This window comes from Lithobates pipiens, unplaced genomic scaffold, assembly GCF_037356315.1.
Source record: "Lithobates pipiens isolate NorthernLeopardFrog02 unplaced genomic scaffold, aLitPip1_a1.2 Scaffold_13, whole genome shotgun sequence".
Taxonomy (NCBI): domain Eukaryota; kingdom Metazoa; phylum Chordata; class Amphibia; order Anura; family Ranidae; genus Lithobates; species Lithobates pipiens.
In genome coordinates this window covers 146,825,527-146,848,615 of record NW_027507718.1, presented here as the reverse complement: position 1 = coordinate 146,848,615, position 23,089 = coordinate 146,825,527, and the positions used below count along the sequence as shown (strand labels likewise).

The following is a 23,089-nucleotide window of genomic DNA, read 5'->3' as shown; positions in this document are numbered from 1 at the left end:
TGGGAGGTAAAGGATCCCCTTGAGTCTGGCTGCTGCTTTGGCTGAAAATGAGCGGTGATAGTCAAAGGATGGGCACCCTGCGTACTTGTGACCTGCTGCATGCAGATACGGGTCCAATTCTACCCTCCTGTTGGGGTTGCTCTGCCTAGCATGTCTCTGACTGTCCCCATGGCCAGCACAAACTCTGTGACAGTGAGCTTGCGATTAAGTAAAGGGTCTCTGGCCTTCAGGATGACAGAGACATCTCCCCGCGAATATGATTTGTTCTAGGCCAAGTTGTGTACTGCTATGAGGAGGGATGCTAAGTTAACGTCGTTGTCATCCAAGATGTCCTCCTAGATGCCCTGCTAGGGCAAGGTGTGCAGGGAAGACGATGGTGCAAAAGTTGGGTGTATCTGTAAGTGAAGGTACGGGAATGACGGTGGTGACTGGAGCTGGTAGGGGCACGGCTGGGCGTACCTCCAGGGCTGTCACTCTGCTTGGACTTCGGCGACTGCTGTTGACAGTGTGATTACCCAGGAGTGCAGCTGAGTAGTCGCAAAGAAGATAGACTGAAGTGGTGCCTGGAAGGGCTGCCACTGGCGGTGAAAACAGTAGCCTAAAGGCTTGTTTTTTTTTTTTTTATTGGTCCAAGCTCTTGGGAGACTGTAAACCGCCGCTTGCTGAGCCCGTAAAGGGTGATGGCAGGGCTGAGGCAAAGTCCTCACTGTCTGCCTGCGACATGGCGTCAACTAAAAGCAAGAGGGGGGTGCGTATGTTTGAGGTAATTTGCAAAGGTAGGAGGGGATAGTTGCATTTGGGTAGATAAGATGAAAGGCGGAAGGAAACAATAAGAATAGGACAAGGAACGACAGCCATAGTGACAGTTGGCTTGCGTTCGAGTGCTGTTGAGTGTGACTTTAGAAAACTCAAAAGAATGCGTGACAACCGAGGTGAGCCAGGAGGTGACTGGCTAGGTAACCGATAGCTCGGCACAGCTCGGCACAGAGTAATGAACCAGAGCGCCCCAGGGCGGACTGGGGTGGGTAGCTGAAGTCTGGTATACTAAGTAGGAATGTTGCGATCTGTAGTTAATTGACGTGGGTTCGGTCTACTAATGCTTGCACTGCCAGCAAGTATGGAGATTAGGCGACCTTGTCTGCGTATTGAAGGCTTGTGCTTCGAAAACAGAGTGAAGTGCACAAAAGTATGTGACAGTTGCTAACGCCTCAGGAGCAGGTCAAATTCTGTATGTGAAGTATACATATGTAGTGAAAGACTGTTTAAGAGAAAGGGGGAATCCCATTGAACTAAACACCTGACTTTATGCCCTAGTTGTGAAGTCGACTGGTTGGGGTCGAGAACTGAGTTGACTGGGAGCCTGTAGTAAGGTGACATGAGAATTTGTTTTGACAAGGGGGATTGCAAAGAGTTGTTTGGGGCAAAGCTGACCCCCTGGTGAAGATGCAAGCCCTCGACAATAGGGGTTTTTTTTTTTTTGGTTTTTTTGGGAGATACTGTCCAAACCTGGTGCAGGATGGACTAACTGGTGTTCTAACTGGCCTAAAAAGGGGAAAGCGACAGAGAAAATGATGAGCAGCCGTGTTGCTACTGGAGACGATGAGTGGCAGTTTGAGCCACTTGCTGAAATGCTTGCAGCGATTGCAAGAAAGCGGCCTTATTTTAATTATGAGGTGAGAATGAATGAATGGATGAATGAGGTGAGCAGCTGTGTTGCTACTGGAGATGAGTGGCCGTATTAAGCTATTGCAGAGATGCTTGCAGCGATTTGCAAGAAAGCAGCTTTATTTGAATCTATAAATTAAATTATAAGTGTGTAGGAATGAGGAGGCTTTGTTGAAAGTCGAAAGAAAAGGTTATAGAGGAAATGTGATTATGTAGGAATGACCGTGCACGACACTGAGCAAATTAGTGGAGAAAATTGTGTATGATCATGTATGGATAGACTGAGAAAGTCAAACGTAAGTACTGCTGAATTCGTACTGTTGATGTGACTAGTTTGAACAGGGTTATAGCTATGGAATAGTCTGCAAAGATTTGACTTATTTGAGTCGGTGATGCAACAGGATTCGGCTTGGTTGTTAGAGTTGCGTTTGGCTGGCAAGGACTGGAATCGTTGCGCCGATGCTGCGACTTAGACTCGAATCCTCCGTAGATGCGACTGAGAGGCTCGTATATGGGATCCGACCGTATCGCTGAGGACATGGCTGGGTTCGGATTGATTGAATTGTGATGGTGGTTGAAGGGGCTGGTGATTGCCAATGATCCGAAACATAGAAGCGAAGTTGCGACTAGATTCGAATCGGCCGTAGATGCGAGGTGACTACAGGGCTCGTATGACAGATCTGCCCGTATTGCCGATGATATGGCTGGGTTTGAATCGATTAAATGGTGATGGTGGTTTGAAGGGGCTTGTGATTGCCGAGGATTCGAAACATAGAAGCTAAGTTGCGACTAGATTTTGAATCGGCCATAGGTGTGAGGTGACTACGGGGCTCGTATGACAGATCTGACCCTATTGCCGATGATATGGCTGGGTTCGAATCAACTAAATGGTGGGGGCGGTTGAAGGGGCTTTGTGATTGCCGAGGATCCGAAACATAGAAGCGAAGTTGCGACTAGATTCGAATTGGCCGTAGATGCGAGGTGAGTAAGGGACTTGAATGTCGGATTTGACCGCATCGCCGTGAAGTGAACGGCTCGAGTAAACCCGCGTTGGGTAGAAAGCATGAAATACATGAAAGATGACAGAAAGACTTACGGTGGCGTAAGTGTGACTTTTTGCAAAACGAACATGATAACATAACTACTAGAGTTTAGAAGAGCGGTAACAACAAAGTCCTACCTGTGACAGCGAGTGTGTAGCGGTCCGAGCGTGGGACAATCAATGAAGATATACGACCGATCTCGAAAGTACAACTATGTGGACACGCAGTGAGTTGGCAGAGTCAGCCTGTGCAATGCATTTGGCACGAATCAGCTTAAAAAATGTATGAGATGAATCTAATATAAATTGGCAGTAAGGAGTATCTGATACGAATTGGTTGTAGAGTGTATGCCATTCCTTACTGTGAAACCAAACACCTATCAACCACCCATCCCCCCAGGCTAGTCAAGTGCAGGAAAAACATCAGGTGGGTTTAATTACACCTCAATCAGCCACAGAAACCCATACAAACAATACCTGTTTATCTCAAAAAAGGATGAGAACAGTGAATCTTATAACCAGTGAAGCCTATGGCGAGTGATAACGACCGACAGCGACTCGGAGGCTTGGATCTATGAATGAATCGTATGTTTGGTAGAAGGAATTTACGAATGTACTATGCCTGTGCCGAAAGATGTCGGGACATGAGTGTCAACAACTCAGAGGTAGGTTTTGCGAAAGGGGTGCAGGATAGTAAGCATGATAAGCCGCAAGTTTGCACATGATATGAAAAGATTCGGATACTACTTATCTGCGACCATGAGCGGGAACCGCCGACGAAGACCACGAATGAAGAAGCCGAAGTGCACCTGCGATTGGACGCACAGATAGTCAACCGAGAGGGAGCTGAGAAGAGTCGGCCACTGGATGTGCAGTACCTTGCACTGGAACCGACACAGACTGTTGTGGGTGGTCTGATTATATACCCTCCGGGCTCCTCCCATAATTACGGGCCACCATACTGGCCCTCTTATATATATTATAAAACCACCATCTTCCGAAATTCGAATTTAGTATATAATGATTTCGATTTTAATAGAAAAGATTTTAATAGAATATAAAAGAATAGACTAGAAAAACAATAGAACAGAACAGAATAAAATATAATATATTCTATTCTATTCTGTTCTATCGTTTTTCTAGTCTATTTTCTATTTTATTATAATCTTTTCTATCCAAATTTAAAATGAATGAATAAAATTTTTTTAATTCATACTATTCGAAATTCTAATTTATTCTATTTGAAATTTGAATTTCAGAAGATGGTTGTATATTCTTTCTATTTTATTCTATTAAATTATATTTTTTTCTAATCTTTTCTATTTGAATTAGAAATTTTGCAAGATGGTTAGTTACTTACTTATATACATCTGTCACATCAACTTCTCATACTTGCAGTGTACAGTGCAAAAAAACACACACATCTTATTTAATTTATATTTATCACATCAATGAAGTTGTCAGCATGCCTGATTGAAGAAGTCACGGATGACGATCGTAAGGCAAGTACATATGCTGTATGTCATTGTCCACTTGCCACGTCACCTGCCACAAGTTGTGTATTGTCCACTTGCCATGACACCTACCACGAGTGCCACATGACCAAGTTGTGGATTGTCCACTTGCCACGTCACCTGCCACAAGTTGTGGAGTTCCTAGCACCAAGTGACCCAGAGATATGGACAATATGTCAAGTACTTTTCTGCAGAAGAGAATGACCTTTTGCGACCCGACTTTGGGGCCACGTATCTCGGGGCCACTTGTAGCTAGGAACCCCAAATTTGGTATGCAAACACAGTAGAACTAGCACTAAAAAATCACCAATTGGGGTTATTTCAACCAAATTCGAAAATATTTCTACCGGATTCGAAATGATTTCAACATGATTCTAAATTATTTCAACCGCATTTGAAACTATTTCAACCGGATTTGAAAATATTTTGCGACCCAACTTTAGGGCCATGTATCTCGGGGTCACTTGGTGTTAGAAACCCCCAATTTGGAGATATGTGGCCCCAAATTTGAGTCGCAAAATGTCATTTTTGGAATTTGATTCGAATTTCGTTTGAATTCGTTAGCATTGTAATTCGGTAATTCGGATCAATCCGAATGTCCAAATATTGAAAATTCGTCCGAATTTTGATTCGGAACGAAACGAAATGCACATGTCTACCTTGGAGCACATCATTCTCTCTTGTAGTGGTGCAGATGAGCACTGATGGTACTGTTGTGGCACCGATGGCACTGTAGGGAACAGATGGGCATTATAGGGGCACTAATGTAGGAATGTAGTGCCACTGATGGCACTGTAGGGAACAGAGGAGCACTGTAGTGGCAATAAAGGCACTGTAGGGCATAGATGAGCACTGTTGTTGCACTAACATAGAACTGATGGGCACTGTAGTGACACAGGTGGCACAAGGAGCTCTGTAGTAGCACTGATAGGGCACAGGTGTGGAACTGACGGGCACTGTAGTGGCACGGATGGCACATATGAGCACTGTAGTGGCACAGATGAGCACTGTAGAGGCACTGATGTGGCACAGATGGCACAGTAGGGCACAAAAGAGCACTGATGTAGGGCACTGCTGTGCACAATATAAATGGTAAAAAACTCACGGTTGGGCACACAATCTCTCCTCTTCACTCACGCTGTATCAGTGAGAGGAGAGAGTTGAACCCCTGGATGACCCCAGCTTATTTAAATTATGATCGCTCCTTCATTGGACGGAGCGATCACGTGGTGAAGGGCCACTGTCAATGGCCCTTTACCAGTGATTCATGATGCACCGGATCCTGTGAACACGGCGAGCATGGAGAGTCCTGTCTGCACACCCAAGGGAGTCAGATATTGGGAGGACGTTGTAGTACACCCTCCCAGAATTATTTGACCGCGATGTAACGTGTTTTGGCTATGGCCCGGTCGGCAAGCAGTTAATTAAAATAAAAAACAATATTTACACCAAATTTTTTGTTCAATGTGAAAGATAATGTTATGCCGAGTAAATAGATATCTAATATGTCATGCTTTAAAATTGTGCATGCTCGTGGAATGGCAACAAACAACGGTTATTAAAAATCTCCATAGGCGACAATTTAAAAATATTTACAGGTTGCCTGTTTAGAGTTACAGAGGAGGTCTTGTGGTAGAATTTTTTTTATTTTTTTGGGGGGGATCGCTTTAATTCCTATTACAACGAATGTAAACATCCCTTAATAGAAAAAGGATGGCAGGTCCTCTTTATTGAGAAATCTGGGGTCAAAAAGACCCCAAATCTCTCATTTTAACTTAGAAAAGCAATAAAACTTTTTTTGAACTGTTGCTTTAAACAAGAACATTTTTCTTTTTACTATGGCCCGAAAACCTGAAACGTCGTCGCTCCAGTCCTCCAAGGGCATAGAGATGAGTGGTCTCACTCCTCTCCATGTCCAGGTAATGGCAGCATCGGATTGCTCCCGGGCTTTAGCGATGGATCAGGTAAGCCTGGGAAAGACCGGGAAGCGGTGAGGGAGGGGACTTCTAAAGGTGATCCTGTGGTGAAGCCACCTGCGGGACCACTTTTATCTTACAGAGAATTGGCCATAGTTAAAAAAAAAAAAAAATACGGAGGTTATAGCAGCTAGCTGCTGCCATAACTTCCATATCATAACATCAACGTTAAGATATATTTTTACTAGGGATGAGCCGGACACCCCCGGTTCGGTTTGCATCAGAACATGCTAACAGGAAAAAAATGTGTGCAAATGCTCAAATCCCAGTAAAGTCTATGAGACGTGAATGTGAAAATTCAACAGTGCTAATTATAAAGACTTGTATGCAAGTTATTGCCATAAAAAAATGTTTGGGGACCTGGGTCCTGCCCCAGGGGACATGTATCTATACAAAAGAAAGTTTTAAAAACAGACGTTTTGTCATGAGCAGTGATTTTAATAATGCTTAAAGTGAAACAATAAAAATTAAATATTTTTTTCAATATCGTGCTTGGGGGGGTCTCCTTAGTCTGCCTGTAAAGTAACGCATCTTTCCCATGTTTATAACAGTACCACAGCAGAATGACATTTCTAAAGGAAAAAAATGTATTCAAAACTGCTCGTGGCTGTAAAAATCGGCGTTGTAGTTCCCCCCAGTCCATTACCAGGCCCTTTGGATCTGGTAAGAATATTAAGGGGACCCCCATGACAAAGCCCTCCCCCCAAAAAAATGGCATGGATCACCCCCCAAAATCCATACCAGGCCCTTCAGGTCTGGTATGGATATTAAGGGGAACCCCACACCGATTTTTTTTTTAAATGGTGTGGGGGGCCCCCCAGGCCCCAGGCATTATATACTCTGAACAGCAGTTTATATACTATATGGCCTGCCCTATATACTCTGCAGAAAAATTGCGCCTTAGGTGTTGGTGGTGGTGCCAGAACACTTTAAGCCCTCACGGTTACTCTTGTTGGGTGCAGGAATGGGCCCTGCTGTGAAATATATCAAAATTTGTAATTACATGCCCCTGTTAAACAGGGGCAGAAAAATTGGGCCTTGGATGGTGGTGGTGCCACAACACTATAACTCCTCACACTTACTCTTGTTAGGCACAGGAATGGGCCCTGCTTAACTATTTCAAAAATTTTAATTACATGCCTCTGTTAAACGGGGCAGAAAAATTGGGAGACGGAAGCGTTCGGTGTGGTAAAACTAGCATTTGTATTGGAGCTAGCACATTCCTCATGCTGCTAATTCTGTGATATTTTAATGCAGCACATTCTTCTCTTCTTTAGAATGCTGGAAGAATGAAGTTGTTTTCCTGCTCATATTCACAGAGTTCTCACACATTGATTTCTTCATTATTTATCCTCATCTCATGACTAATATTCTATTTTTTAAAAGCCTGATCTCCATAATAATGTTTACAATTTTTTTTATACTCATCTTTTAGAATTTTTTTATTTCATCAAGATTTATTTCACGATTACTTAAAAATTATTTTCTAGTGATCTCCATATAATTAGTTTTTTTTTTGGAGTGTCAAGTTACCACAATAACATTATTATCTTATATTTTTTATTAACCTCAAGGAGGTTGATGTCCCTTGTTAATTTGACATTGTCTTTTTGAAATGTACCTGCCTACTCACAAACAAACTGCCCTTTTTAAAGAAAAACACATAGGAAAGTATTTTGTGAAACTAAAATATTCATTTATTCTGGGTAACAAAATAAAGAGGAAGTCAAAGCTGGACAAACTTTTTGAATTTGCAAAGCCTTTTGGCCTCCAGGGCACACATCAAGTCTGTGGAAAAGAAAATAGGTAGCTTGAGGAGTCCATATAATAGGGAGCACAATCTGGTCCAGAAATGCCAGAGATCAGGTCCAGCAGCAGATGACATATCTGTTCCCAGTTTGCGGTACTACAACAGCCTGTGTCTTCTCTCAGACCAGACTGAACTCAGGCCATCACTTTCTTCTCTTCCCTGCAGCCTTCCTTGGAGGCTATGGCTCTGGTGGTGGACTTGTGGCAGCAGGAGGAGGAGGAGGAGGATGGACGAGCTCACATATGTGGCTGTTCTCAGTCAGCTGGCCACTCAACCCCTTCTGAAGGGCATCAGAAAAAAATTGGGGGGGCTCCTGAGGAAATGGCTGGCTTACCTAATGAGGCCCAGTGCTGCCTCCTCCATCATTGTCCCTTTCCTGGGCCTTTTGGTGGTAAGGCAGAGGGGAGGCACCTGGGATTGGGTGAGGCTACTACTGGGCTTAGCGACCTCCTGGCTGACACTGGGCACGGCCTCCTCCTGGCTGACGCTTGGCACAGCCTCCTCCTGGCTGATGCTTTCCAGACCCGCCTCCTGGCTGAGCTCATCCTGTGTATAAAAAAGAGACATTGTTGTAGTTTTTGCTTCATCAATTACACACAATTTTCAGCTCATGACCTGCAAATTGACTAAATTGTTGACTAATTGTTACTAAATAGAAAAAACTATCATTCTGACCCCCAGCATTTTTCAAGCTGGTCCCAAACATTTTTGGCCACTACTGTCTAGTGATATGTATACATAATTTTTTGGATAAAATCATTAATTTGTAATCAATTATAACATCTAGTTAACATCATTAATATTAGGACAATAAATATGTCAAAAAATAATATACCTGGTTCCAGCTGGGCGCATCCACTTCCAGGATGGAAGGCCCAGGTTGTTCCTCATCAGCCTCTGCTGGGGTTGAGGAAAGGGTAGAGGGGAGGCTGCAGGGAAGGGTCGAAAGAGATTCCCTGGCTTCAGTCTGGTTGTCCAGAAACCACAGTTTGTTGAAGTACCACAGCCTGGGGACATTAACATTGTCTGCTGATGCTCCTGATTGGAGTGATTTCTACATCTTATTCTGCTCCTTCTTAAACATGTTCCTCAAGATCCCAATTTTATTTTCCAAAAACTTCATGTTTGCTTCAGGGACCCGAGTCTTCACAAATTTCTCCAGCGATGACCTCCTAGCTTGTTTATTATAATATAAACTCTGTTTTACCTCCCACAAATTCCTTATCTCCCTGTATGTGTCTATGAAAATGCCCATGAATTCTGGATCCTTAAACTGATTCATCTTTGCTGTTACATAGTTAGTAAGGAAACATATATGGAAATCTGAAAACAAAGAAAAAATAAATGCGAGATATCACAAACACTAAAGTGGCTGGTTAGAGGATATCTCAGATATGACGGGGAAGTACATATATGTCTGTGTATCCAGCTACTTTAAAATTGGAACTCATGTTTTTGCTCGTTGATTTTTGTTTTACATGCTTTTCTTGTATGTATATAGCATGCCTGTCTTTTTAGGACCATGCGGTAGGGGGCACTGTGCCGGCCGTTTGGACACTGTGCGGCCGACAAGCACCATTGAGCATTATATGCTCTCTGGTGCATTAGGAGTGGAGGATGGGGGCCGGTCCATCTCCTACGTTCCCCCCTCTCTAGCTCCGTCCCTAAACAATGTACGTCCCGACGTCCCGCCCCCCCCCCCCCCTGTATGACACAGCCGCACCTGCGGGGAGGTGTGAGAGTCTTTCAAAGGGGCGTGGCATGCTCAGGGGCATTGGCCGGCCCACCGCATTTGACGGACTGGCATTCTGGCCAGTCTGAGTAGCGGTGGGCGGGCCATCCACGTACTTAGGGAGATGCAATCACCAGTGTCTCCCTCAGACGTCTCATCACTCTGCCTGCAGTCACATGTGCAGTATGGTGGATGCTCCACACTGATACACATGGAAGGTAAGCCTCTCTGCAGTGGATACCTCTGCCCTCCATTCCCCTTCCCATTTCTCTTTTCCGACCTCCTCCCCTCCCCTTCCCCCTTCCCCTCTCCTCCCCCTCCCCTTACTACCTTTCATTTCACATTCTACTCTTTCAGACGCTATCTATGCAGCTCTATTCCACTGCATGGCAACAGGATACTAGGCGAGCAGGCACATCAGTATTTTTCCTCCCCACTTTCCCCGTATGGACTAGACTGTGTTTTACTAGAACTGGTGAGTGTCTACAGAATTACATTTTACATCCCTACATACATAGCAGTAAAATCTTTTTCACACTGACAATTCTTCTCATTTGCAGCTTTACTTATATGAATTAATCATTGCAGCACACTGCCAGCCTTTATGTGTGTGCCTTTAGCGCCACCTACGGATGGTCTTGGGGTAGGACATAAAAAGTTTTTTATCTTTGAACTATCTACATATTTCTTTCATATATTATCTCTAATATAATAATAAAATAATATAATAATAAAATTAAACACTAAAAAACTTTCCTTTTTACCTGATGTACACGTATAGATTTATACGTGTATGCTCCCACAGTGTCCCTTATACGTTCCGGGACCTATAGCCCCTAAATTCTGCATGGCCCCCTTTCCTGACAAGTATGTTTCTATACAATTCTATATATATATATTAGTTTCTCTCTATATAATGTGAAAATGCTGTATATAGTAAACCTTTTTTCAGGGTTTTGCTTATAACAATGGATGTCATATATACCTATGTATTCATACATGTTTTGTCTTTCTTTTTTTGTTTTTTGAAGTATATAAGTAATTTTAATCAAGAAGAAGCGTTGTCCGTAAGAACGCGAAACATGTCGGGCACTTCCCTTGGATCCTGCATCAGTTTTTCATCATAATATCTATTGACCTACCTTTGTTCTACTGTGGGTGACTAGTTCCCCTGTATAGATATGGAATTTCTGTAATATTTGTACCTCAATATGTATACTGATGCAGTCTTCCTATGTGTATAGATCCATTTCCTATGTCTAACAGTCTTTTTAACCTTTCTATCTGTATGATTTTCTATTTTTGGAATAAATTTATATAAAACCAATACCGATTGATTAGAAAGAAATTTCTTTCAAATTCATTACTGGTGCCTTTAAAATTCTAAAGTCCCCATCCAGTCCTTTCTTGCAATATATGGAAATCTGTCCACAGTCCATAAAAAGTTTTGAGTGACGACTGGGATGTTTTCCTCAATAAAGTGACTTGTGCTGAAGCAATTTTCACAGTAAAGTGATTTATGTTGAGAAAATCCCACCACCAAATGCAATGCACGCTTACCAGCTGTTAGCCCTTGTACACATGGTTGGACATTCCGGCAACCAAATCCGTCAGATAAATTCAGACGGATTTAGTCCAGAAGAGGTCCGGAAGTGGTGTTGCATACACACGGTCGGACTAAGTTGTCGGAATTTCTGGTTGCCAAGAACACAGTGACGTAAGCCGCGTACAACGGCACTAGAAAAGGGAAGTTCAGCACCACGTCCGGCACCCTTTGGGCTCCTTCTGCTGATCTAGTGTTTATCGCGCGTTAGTAAAGGGTTGATGAGAGACGATTTGCGCTTTTCAGATTTGTGCTTCAGTTCGTTACTGCTCTTCAGTTTGTGCTTGTGGGTGCGTATCTGATTATCAGTGCATGTAGTCATTAAGCATTTGTTTCTCATTGTGGACTATATCTTGGTATAGTACTCTTTGATTTGCATTGCTTATTGTCTGCTTGCTTCTGCTTTGTCTTTCTGCAGGTCATTCTTTCAGGCATTGCTGTTTATCGGTGCTTTCTGTTGTCCGTTCTGACTAGCCGACCGTTTTAAACCATGTTTTGTGTACGTACTCATCGTAGAGTTTGTGCTGTGCAGGGGCTTGGTATTGGGCTTTTAGCTTTGACACAAGCCCGATCCATGAACAGGGTGAGGAGGTGTTTGTGGACCAAGAGTTGGTTGCGCCAGGGTGACCAGTTCTCGCACATGCCTTTGCTCCGTGAGATCCGGGAGAATAATCCTGATGATTTCAGGAATTATCTCCGGATGACGGACCCCGTTTTTCACCGTCTGCTGGCTTTGCTGTCCCCTTATATCACAAGGCAGGATACCTGCATGCGGCAAGCCATCACTTTTCATTGTGAAAACAAATAATTAATACGACATATTTGCAGAGTATTGGCTGTACACTCATGTGGCCAGAATGGCCTTCCAGCATAATTGACTTATCAGCATATGTAAACACAGACAATTCTACATAAAATGTAAGATGTACAAAAGACAAATATGACTTTTCAAATCACATTATATATATCCCTTACAATTAAAGTAATTGAATCAAAAAGTACCCTAGATCACAAGAGGGAAACAAATCAAACATCGAAATTTCTTTCATTTAGTAATTTTTTGCAGTGTCTGGTGTGGATCCAGGTGAATTTTCCTTCAATTTTTGCACAACTGTACATGAAATAGATGCTGTATTGAGTCTCCAAATATTTTCTTATATATAAATGTCTCTTAACAATCCACAAGTCACCTTGCTTTAGTTTTAGATCCTTTCAAACTTTTAGGATCTGGAATCGGGTAGAAAACATATAAATTAGTTTGTTAAAAACCTTAAAAGATCAGCAACATTCTTTCTGTGAGATCTGAATCAACTGCTGAGCCAAAATATAAGCAAGTGAGTAACACACTCCCAAACCAAATCTTATAGGGAGAGAGTCCAACATTCCTATTAGGGGCTTGATAAAATATAAGGCCGCGTACACACGAGAGGACTGTCCGTCCAACTTAGTCCGCTGAAACACATTTCAGCGGACAGTCCGCTCGTGTGTGGGCTTCAGCTGACTTTTTCAGCGGACAGTCTGGCGGACTAAGTCTTTCGGAATTTCCGTAATATTGTCCGTCCAACTTTGGTTTCAGCGGACAGTCCGCTCGTGAGTAGGCAAGTTGGACGGACTAAGTATGGCGCATGCTCAGAAAGGATTTACACGGCCGAAGGTTGCATTGCAGTGTATTGGACGTCGTATTTCTAGTCCCGTCGTACGCGCTGTACACGTCATCGCGCAAGCTTTCAACGGACTGTCTGTTCATCGTGTGTGGTCAAGTCCGTTCATTCAAAAGTAGGACGGACTGTCTGTCGGATTGTCTGACGGACTTAGTTGGCCAGAAAGTCCGCCCGTGTGTACGCGGCTTAAGAAAACATTCAGGCAATAGTTTTCTAGTTTCTTACTCTACTTTTTCCGCTACATTGTAGACAGTAGGGAGTGTAAAAATAAAACCTCAAAACTTCTAGTAAGGACTCTCCTATAAAAATGATTTCCTCTGTTACTCTCTGTAGATTCTGCCAGTCTGTACTTACAAACTACTTCTGATAACACTTTTTACTGTGGCCTCTGCAGTAGCATTTTCCATTGGACATCCAGAAAATGTCCACACAGACAAAATGCATACTCGTAAGATCCCGACTTGGGCATCTGGATATATCTTTTTGTAATCTCTGGAAGGGATGTTCAGTTTTTGGTAACACCTTTGGTAACAGGTAAAACAAGAAGTGGTATGTTATAAAAATAACTGTGGTGAACCCTGGCTCTATCCCATGCTCATTTACTAACTGCTTGTGACTCACACGGTCCATCTGTCAAGCGGGAGGGAAAAGAGTGACTGGCAGACATAAAAGATCAAATTTTTTCAAAATCCTGTTTCATAAGAAGTTGCCCCCTGTGGACTGCTTGTTCTTCTCGTTCTAGGGTACTTAAAGTTGAATTATTAATCCCAGCTATACTGGGCCAGAACTATTATGGAAACTGTGAGCTGCACAGACCCAGCAAGTGCCTGGGGCTGTAATTCAGCATCCTTAGTCGCCTGGTCTGCTTCCATGTGTGAGTTTTAATGTTAGTATGGATACCTCAGCAAGAACCTGGAAGGCAGAAAACAGCCAATCAAATTAACTTAGCATGCTTGAGTGGTTTACCTGCCGAAGTAAAAAACAAACTTCTGGCCCTTCAAATGGAACCAAAAGCTCTCTATATCTCGACTATCTATATAAATATATAGATCACCACAATGCCGTGACTCAGTGAGACATGCTTCCAGAAGGTAGCTAAGGTCCTGTGAACCTCTTCACTATACTCCTTGCCAGAGGAGTACCGCGATTTTAGCGATGGCTTTGACAAAGGTCAAGCTAGTAGTTTGCCTCCACACCGGCAGTATGATTGCGCAATTGACCTTCAACCTGGTGCCATAACCCCTCGCGGCCGGGTTTACCCTTTGTCGGTCTTGGAGGATAAGGCGATGGAGGAGTATTTTGCAGACACACTTTCTCGAGGTTTCATTCTCAAATCCTCATCTCCTGCTGGTGCTGGTTTCTTATTTGTGACGAAGAATTCTGAACTGAGACCGTGTATTGATTATAGGGGTCTCAATTGTTTCACGATTAAGAATGCCTATCCGAATCCGTTGGTTATGGTGCTATTTGACCGCCTCAAGGGAGCAGCGGTTTTCATGAAGCTTGATTTGAGACGGGCATACAATCTCGTGAGGATTAAGGAGGGCGATGAGGGGAAAACTGCGTTTAATACCAGAACAGGCCATTATAAATACCTTATAATGCCTTTTGGCCTTTGTAACGCCCTGGCAGTTTTCCAGGAATTTATTAACGATGCCCTCCGAGATTTGTTGCAGTTATGTGTGGTGGTTTATCTCAATGATATCCTCATAGTTTCCAAGTCCCTGGAGAGCCATCACACAGATGTCTGTCATGTGCTTCAGAAACTAAGAAAGAGCAATCTCTATTGTGAACTGGAGAAGTGCGAGTTCCATCGTGAATAGATTAAATTCCTGGGCTGTCATTTCCACTGCTGATTTTTCGATGGACCCAGAGAAACTTTCAGCAGTCCTACAGTGGCCCCGACCCGTGGGTTTACATCCTCTTCAGCGTTTTCTGGGCTTTGCCAATTATTATCAGAAGTTTATTCGTAAGTTCTCTGGTCAAGCCCCTGACTGATATAACCAGAAAGGACTGTAACCCACAGAGTTGATCTTCGGAGTCCATTAAGGCCTTTGAGAGTGTCAGAAACCATGAAATCAGATCGTGACAGAAGTACAGTTAAATCACACTTGTTTAATAATAAAAGTAAAAAGAACAAAAGTAGTCAAAACATAGCCAAAGTTCAGTAACCGGAACGGATAGTAAGCCAAGCCAGGAGTAAGGGATCAAAGTAGTGGAACAGCAAGCAGGATCTGTAGCCAGAAGGGATGTCAGCAAAGCCAGTCTTTAAACAGGACCAAAGGAGATAGTTTCTTGTGATGTGACCAAGTCGAAGGCAGAGCTCCTTCAGACTGGACAACTAAAGTAGGCAGGACTGACAAGCAGAATCATCAACAGCTGGGTAACTGTGGAGAGAGATGGGAGCTGGCCTCAAGGCTGCCTTTGTTTCTGCTCCTGTATTGACACATCCTGATCCTATGTTACCTTTTATCCTTGAGGTTGATGCTTCTGAGACTGGTGTTGGCGTCCTTTTGTCTCAACGCCCTACCTCTGAGAGCGCTATGCATCATTGTGGCTACTTTTCCAAGAAATTGACACGTGTGGAGTGCAATTACAAGATCGGTGACAGAGAGCTGTTGGCAATCATTTTAGCCCTGAAAGAATGGAGACATCTCCTCGAAGGTACCACTGTGCCGGTTCTCATTCTTTTTTTTTTTCTTTTTTTTTATTATATCAGACAATGGATCCACACAGACCAACAGAATACAAACTTTCCACATAGTTTACAGATAGCGAGGCAGTATCTAAAGTATAACATCAATACCCTGCTAGCATTATCGCCCAGAAGAATAAACAGCAGTACGTGGAGTTGGGGCTTCACATCATCTTGTGGTCTCACTTCCCAGTTTCTTTTTAACTAACTAGGTATCCCTATCGATACCACTACCAGTGTACGGGGGGGGGGGGGGGGGGATAGGTAAAGCAATAGAGAAGGAAGAACAGAGGAACGAAGAGAAAAAAGGGGGGTAAATTGAGTATGGGGTATAAAGGGGGGAGGGAATATAAGAAGGGGGGAGCAAGGTGTGCTACCCAATCATAGAGTGCGCATATGACCATTCTGAATTACAGATACAGGGCCCATCTCTATGGCCCCCAGGCCCAGTGGATCCTGGATGCTGCATACGGTATCATCCGTCTGTGTCCACCCGTCTCAGGGCCTGGCCCTCAGCCGAGTATATGAACGCAGTCCAACCTTGTCAGGTTTTAGTGAAAGTCTCCTCTCTATTTTGCACTATGAGGATAAGATCCTCCATTTTCCTAATGTCCTCCACTTTACGCAGCCAGAGGTCAATGGTCGGCGGGAGGGACGATTTCCAATGGAGTGGTATGCAGGCCTTAGCCGCATCAAGTAGGTGGCGGATCACCGATTTCTGGTATTTCCTGTTGGGTACGTCGGAGGCATGCAAGAGATAAAGAGCTGGGTCGTCTGTGAGAGGCAGGGCCGTGAACTGTTGAATTGTCTCCCGCACTACTTTCCAAAACTGTGTAAGTTTCGGCCATGACCAAAAGATATGCAGCATGGTCCCTTTGTCTGCGAGGCATCGCCAACACAGGTCTGATGTATTCGGGTAGAGCTGATGGAGTAATGAAGGGGTCCTATACCAACGTGAGATAATTTTATAATTTGTTTCTTGAATCTTGGCACAGATCGAAGATTTGTGGGCAAATCTGAGTATACGCTGTCTCTTGGTACTGTTGAATTGGCAGTCTAACTCTTTCTCCCATTTAAGTAGGCCCGGGGGGATATAGTCTGCTGAGGGAGAATTTAGAAGATTATAAGTCAGTAAAAGTGTGTGTGACAGGGCACCCGCGTCAGTGCAGAGCACCTCCAGGGCCGTGAGCGTCTGAGCCTCTCCCTGGGGGGTAAGATCATAGAGAGGAAATGTGTGAGCTGGAGCGTACTCAGAAAGTCTAGTCAGAACGGGCCCGCAGGGTCTAGAAAATCTGCCGTCGTTTTCCAGCGCCCCCCTGAACTAAAGCTTGGTATCCTGAGGGCGGCCCCAATCTATGAGCCTCCCCAGATGAACCGCCCCATAGTAGGCTTGAATATTTGGTAGGGCTAAACCGCCACATAATTTGGGAAGCACCAAGAGTTTGTAAGCGAGTCTAGGTCTTTTTTTCGCCCATACGAAGTCCGTGAATGTGGATCTAACCCTTTTAAGGAAGGCAGAAGGTATATGTATAGGTAGGGCCTGCATCAGGTAGAGAATTTTCGGGAGGACGGACATCTTTAAGATGTTACAACGTCCCATCCAGGAGTGCATACCCGACTGCCATTGGGACAAAAGTGTTTTTATTTCCAACAGTAGTGGAGGGAAGTTATACTCATACAGTTTCGAGAGTGTATGTGAGATATACGTACCGAGGTACTTCAGAGCCTTGTTCGTCCACTTCAGGGCAAAGCTAGCTTGGAGGTGGGCAAGCTGCGCAGCCGGTATCCCCACGCCCATCGCCTCAGACTTGGCGAAATTGATTTTTAAATTCGAGAGCGTCCCGTACGTTTCAAATTCCTGCATCAAATTTGGGAGGGATACCACTGGGTTGGAGATTGAAAACAACAGGTCGACCGCGTAGGCTGACACTTTGTGTTGGGTGTGTTTAACCGAGATGCCCGTTATGTTCGGATTTGATCTAATGTGGCAGAGGAACGGTTCGAGGGAGAGCGTGAATAGGAGAGGTGAAAGCGGGCATCCCTGTCATGTCCCGTTCGTGATCCGGAAAGGTTCGGACAACACCCCGATGGCCCTATCCCTGGCCGACGGTGTTGTATATATAGCCTGGATCCATCCTAACATGGTGTTGCCCAGTCCTATGTGGCGTAGTGTGGCAGACATGAAATCCCAGCTAACCCTGTCAAAAGCTTTCTCAGCGTCCGTGCTGAGAAAGACACTTGGCCTGTTCTCCATGTTAGCAGTATATAGCAGGTTCAAGACTTTAGTGGTGTTGTCTCTAGCCTCTCTGGTGGGTACGAACCCCACCTGGTCAAGGTGTATCAGATCGGGGATGTATGACTGCAGTCTCATGGCTATGATCTTAGTGAATAGTTTAAGATCCGTGTTCAAAAGAGAGATTGGGCGATAGTTTCTGCATAGGGATGGGTCCTTGCCTTCTTTAGGGATCACTGCTATATGCACCTGTAATGTGGCCTCATGGAGCTTGCTCCCCTTAGTGAGGTCATTAAAAAGGTGTAGAAGATGATGTCCAAGGGATGGGAGTAAGGTCTTGTAATATTGTAGTGTTAGGCCGTCCGGGCCCGGGGCCTTCCCTCTCTTGGTGTTACTAATTGCCTGTTGGATTTCGGACAGTGTTATAGGCTCCTCCAAAACTTCCCGGATTTCCGTCGACAGGGTTGGAAGAGGCTATATAGTCAGCTATTTGTACTGGGGAGGGTTGGGTATTGTCCAAGTTGTAGAGAGACTCGTAGAAGGACTTGAATGTATTGGTAATGTGTTGGGGTAGCGTCTCTCACGTCCCCCGGGAGGATAGAACAAATGGGATGTAAGACGCCGCCCGTTGGGTTTTCAAAGATTGCGCGAGTAACCTACCACATTTATTGCCCGATTCGTAAATTCTTTTACGGGAGATCTGGAGAGCTGCCTTAGCTTTAAAAAAGAGAAGGTAATTTATCTGGGAACGTATCGTATCAAGCTCACCACCCAAGGGAGTATTTGGTGTCCATTTATGTTTAGCTTCTAAATTTTGTCGTTTACTGAATAACTCAGTCAGTTGGGCAGTTCGCTGTCTTTTAAGTCGTGCGCCGTGTTTTATTAGTATTCCAAGGATTACCACCCTGTGCGCCTCCCAAACCAGACCTGCATCCCATTCCCCCATACCGTTAGTGTGGAAATAATGAGATATTTCTGACGTCACTTCCGACAGCACCGTGGCATCCTGGAGGAGGCTCTCATTGAGTCTCCATGGCTTTTTCTGTCCCTTGTAAAAGTCTGTCAAAGCATATTGTATTGTAACTGGGGCATGGTCAGACCATGTAATAGATCCTATAGTGGATCCTTTGACTGCCTGTAGCTGATTGTGTGGCAGCAAAAAATAATCGATGCGAGAGTACCCGTGGTGCGGTCTAGAAAAAAAGGTATAATCTCGTTCCCCAGGGTGGAGGAGACGCCAAATATCCACCAATTGTGCGGCATGTAAGGCTGGCCCCAAGGGAAGGAGGACTGCCCCGTGGAGGTATCCTCCGCGGGTATTAGTGGAATGTTTAAATCCCCACCTATAATTAGTTGGCCTTACGAAAATTTTCGAAGTAGGTTTAAGTGTCTCTTCACAAACAGGTCTTGTCTACTGTTGGGGGCGTAGAAGTTAGCAATGGTAACTTTTGCACCGCCAACCAGGCCTTTAAGGAATAAAAACCTCCCCTCTGGGTCTGATTTTAGGTCCAGCAGGGTCCACGGCACTCTGGCCGCTATTTGAATGGAAACTCCTCTAGATTTGGCCTCCGTGTATGTAGAGTGGTAGACTGTCGGGTAGTATCTGTTTTTCAAGATAGGGAACTTGTTGTCCCTAAAGTGAGTCTCTTGTAACAAGACTATGTCCGCGTGCTGTCGTTTCATGTCGTTCAAAAACATACGTCTCTTCTCCGGAGACGTTGAGTCCCTTTGCATTAAGGGTGACAATGTTAAGCACATCCATGATTGGGTAGGGGTAGTAGAAGCGGGAAGGGTAAGGAAAGAAGATAGAAGACGTGTGGGTAGAAGATTGAGGCGATAGAGAGCAGTAGTGATAGGGTAAAGGGGTAAAGAAATTTTAAGGGTGTGGCCGAGAGGGAGAGGACTCCCAGTCAGCACTGTCCAACGGAGCTGGACAACTAGAATGCAGCAATGGGCTGCTATAACGCCCACCGGGTGAACCCGGATGGAAGGCGTCAATCTATTTGGGGGAGTGTACAGAGCGGGCCAATGGGGAGTTCCTCCAACCCCCCGGAACCCCAGGCCAAGGGTGTATGTGCAGATGTGTATAGTTAAATAATGCCCTTATGGGCACGGCTGTTTTGGGCATAAGGCAAGAAACATCCCAGGATTCATGAAAACTAAACAAACCACAGAACTAGGCAAGAAATAACATTGCATAAAATACTGTATCTACTAAGAAACTACACTGGCTGTAAACATGGCATACAAATAAATGCAAAACATAGAAACCCATAAGACATCCCTAATCCAGCAATCCCCCACATCCGTCAATGTGGCACAACCTCCCCGCCCCCTCCTGTTGACAACCACAGATCCCAAAAGGTGCAAGACACAGAGGGGGGGGAGAGGGTAAGGATATGGGGGAGCGGAAAAGGGGAAGGAAACAGAGGGCCCCCCTCACATCACCCACCCAACAGTCCAAGGACCAATAACATCCCCTCCATCCCCACCCGGCTGCTGTATGATGTCCGCCACAGCCACCCACCCGACCCCCTCACGTGTTCCGAGATGTCACCTATGTTGCATGGGTGGCCTCTCCACTCCCACGGGAGTGGGCAAACATGTATGACCAGGGCCGCCAGGGCTCAGCATCTCCCCACGCCTCCCAGAAATGTCCCCAGCAGCCGTAGTGGCCGTGTGGCGGGGGCAAAGTCCATAAAAGGGGGGATGTCAAAACACGGGAGAGTAATACTGATGGGGGGTGTAAAAAGTCAACCAGTGCAGAACAACATACAAAGTGTCAAAGGGTGTAATCATGTCTCCCGTGTTCCATCAGCAGGTGTGGACATGGTGCGGGACCGACCACGGGACCTCCGGGAGCGAGCTGGTGCCAATTCGGGACCAGAACCGGTTCTGCCCCCAGGAATGCAAAGAGGGCGGGGAGATCTGCTGGTGTATGTAGTGTGAAGGAGCCTCTATCCGTGCGAAAGATGACTGTTAGGGGGTAGCCCCATCGGTATGTGCAGCCGTGGCGTCTCGTAACTTCAAGTGCCGGTTTCAGCATGGCGCGGCGCTGTAGTGTGGCCCTGGATAGGTCCGGGAGTATCTGGATTTGCGCACCATCAAAGTCAATGACCCCATGTTCCCATGCCTTTTTCAGAAGTATTTCCTTTTGTGCATATCTATGGAGGCGGCACAGAACATCACGGGGCCTTGCCGGGTCGGTAGATCTGGGACCCAGCGCCCGGTGAACCCGGTCGATTTCCAGAGAGGGAGGCGGGTCACCCAGAAGCCTGTGAAAAATAGCGGTAACAGTCTCTGCCAAATCCTCCGGTCCCATAGCCTCCGGGAGACCCCGTAGTCGCCGTAACAACTTGCGTCTTCCATTTCCTCTAAATGGAGCTGCATCTCCTGCGTCACCTCTGCATGGGAAGCCTGCGCGTGTTCCAGGGCTTGCACCCTAGTTTCCAGCAAGGTGATCTGGGTTTCCCCAGAGGTGACCCGGTCTTCTATTGCGTGCATCTCCGTTCTCACCTCTTGTATGTCCCTGTTATGTGCTTCTTCTATCCGCATGATTAGGATTTCAATGTCCGCTCTCGTGGGGAGTGCCTCAATGTCCGCCCTCGTAGGCAGGGCCCGCAGCATTCTGCGGAGGTCATCGTCCAGGTTTCCCTGGTCTGCGGTAGAGCCAGCCATCTCAGGACGTAACGTGTTTGGAGCTCCTGATAGGGGTTCTGAGGCGGGTGTTGTGAGAACGTTCTGTGTCTCAGCCCCGTGGGGGACTGGTTCCCTCTGAAGAAGCATTGGATATCGGGCTGTGAGGGCCGACTGTGTGTCTCGCGGGTCGCTGATCGTGTCCCGTATCGTTTGGGGGTTTGCATGCTGAGGTCACATCTGGTAAAGTTGTATCGTGGTCTGTATGGTCCGGGTCAGGCAGGGGGCCCCGCCGGGGTTCAACTTCACCCCGCCATCAGCCAGTCAGTGGAGGGGGGCTCAGCTGCATGTGCGGAGGCCCAGAGAAAACCCCAGAGTGCAGCGTCACAGGCCTCGACCCACCCAACCCCTCAGTCACGGGCTGTAATTACTGTCCAGACAGGGGCCAGGGCCCAGAGGACTGAGTGGGCAGGAGTGGGGAGGGGAAGAGTTCTGTGTCCCCCTTGTGGGCCGAGGCGGCCGCGGTGTCAGCCGGTGGGGCCGCTGCCCAAGGAAACAGTGGGGATGTGTAGGCCGGACTAGGGTGCGCTAGGCCCGAGCGGACCGCCGCGTCTCCGGGCCCCAGCAAGGCCTTCAGGGCGCGCTCCACCACCCACACACAGGGGGTTAGGGAAGGGACCCCTACCTCAGTTTCCGCGCTGTCGGCTCCGGCTGACTTCTGGGCCGCAAGATGACGGCGGCCCGGGTGTAGCAAGATGGCGGCAGCCGTGGAGGGCTAAGAGTCCGATCCAGCCATGCGCGGCCCGCAATCTGCTACAATTTCGGCCCATTGCATCCCCGGGGGTCTCAGGGGACTGTGCAGGCCCGGTTTGGGGGTCAATCCCCCGATGCAGTGCAGTGATGGCGGTGGATTCGCCGTGGAGGTCCGGAGCTCCCCGAGGAAACGTCCGTTGCCGCCCACTACCAGACACGCCCCCCGGTTCTCATTCTTACTGACCATAAGAATCTCACATTCTTGTCTAAGGCTAAACGCCTTTCTCCCAGAAGGTCACGATGGCCTTTTTTCTTGTCAGGTTTCAATTACATTGTCTCCTTTTTAGCCGGTACTAAGAATGTAAGGGCCGACGCCTTGTCATGACAATTTTCCTCCACTTCCAAGTTGGAGTGGGTTTCAGGTTACTGTGATTCCTCCTGATCGTATTCTGGCTACAGTTCGCACTAGTCTCACTTCTCCTTTAGGTGACAAAATTCTTGATGCTCAGGTCTATGCTCCTCCTGAGAAACCTTGTGACCGCTGCTTTGGCCCAGTGAGTCTCAGTATTGCCATGCTCCAGACTTACCATTCTACCAAGGCAGCTGACAACCCTGGGAAGAATCAACTCATTTGGGCCATTTCCCAACTGCCTGTTCCGTGTGTGCCCAGAGTAAGACTCCACGACACCTTCCAATGAGCCTCCTACAACCCATACCCAATGGAGAGAGGCCCTGGACCTGTCTATGGATTTCATTGTGGAGTTACCTA

The 23,089-nt window shown here is 46.0% G+C and overlaps 1 long non-coding RNA gene across 1 annotated transcript; it reads left to right on the top strand.

Moving 5' to 3' along the window:
* The first annotated feature begins 9,805 nt into the window (after window positions 1-9,805).
* Window positions 9,806-11,066, top strand: LOC143974389 (uncharacterized). The gene is made up of 4 exons (XR_013272208.1): window positions 9,806-9,957; window positions 10,097-10,214; window positions 10,300-10,382; window positions 10,771-11,066. It is a non-coding gene; the product is annotated as an uncharacterized LOC143974389 (long non-coding RNA).
* Window positions 11,067-23,089: the final 12,023 nt, after the last annotated feature.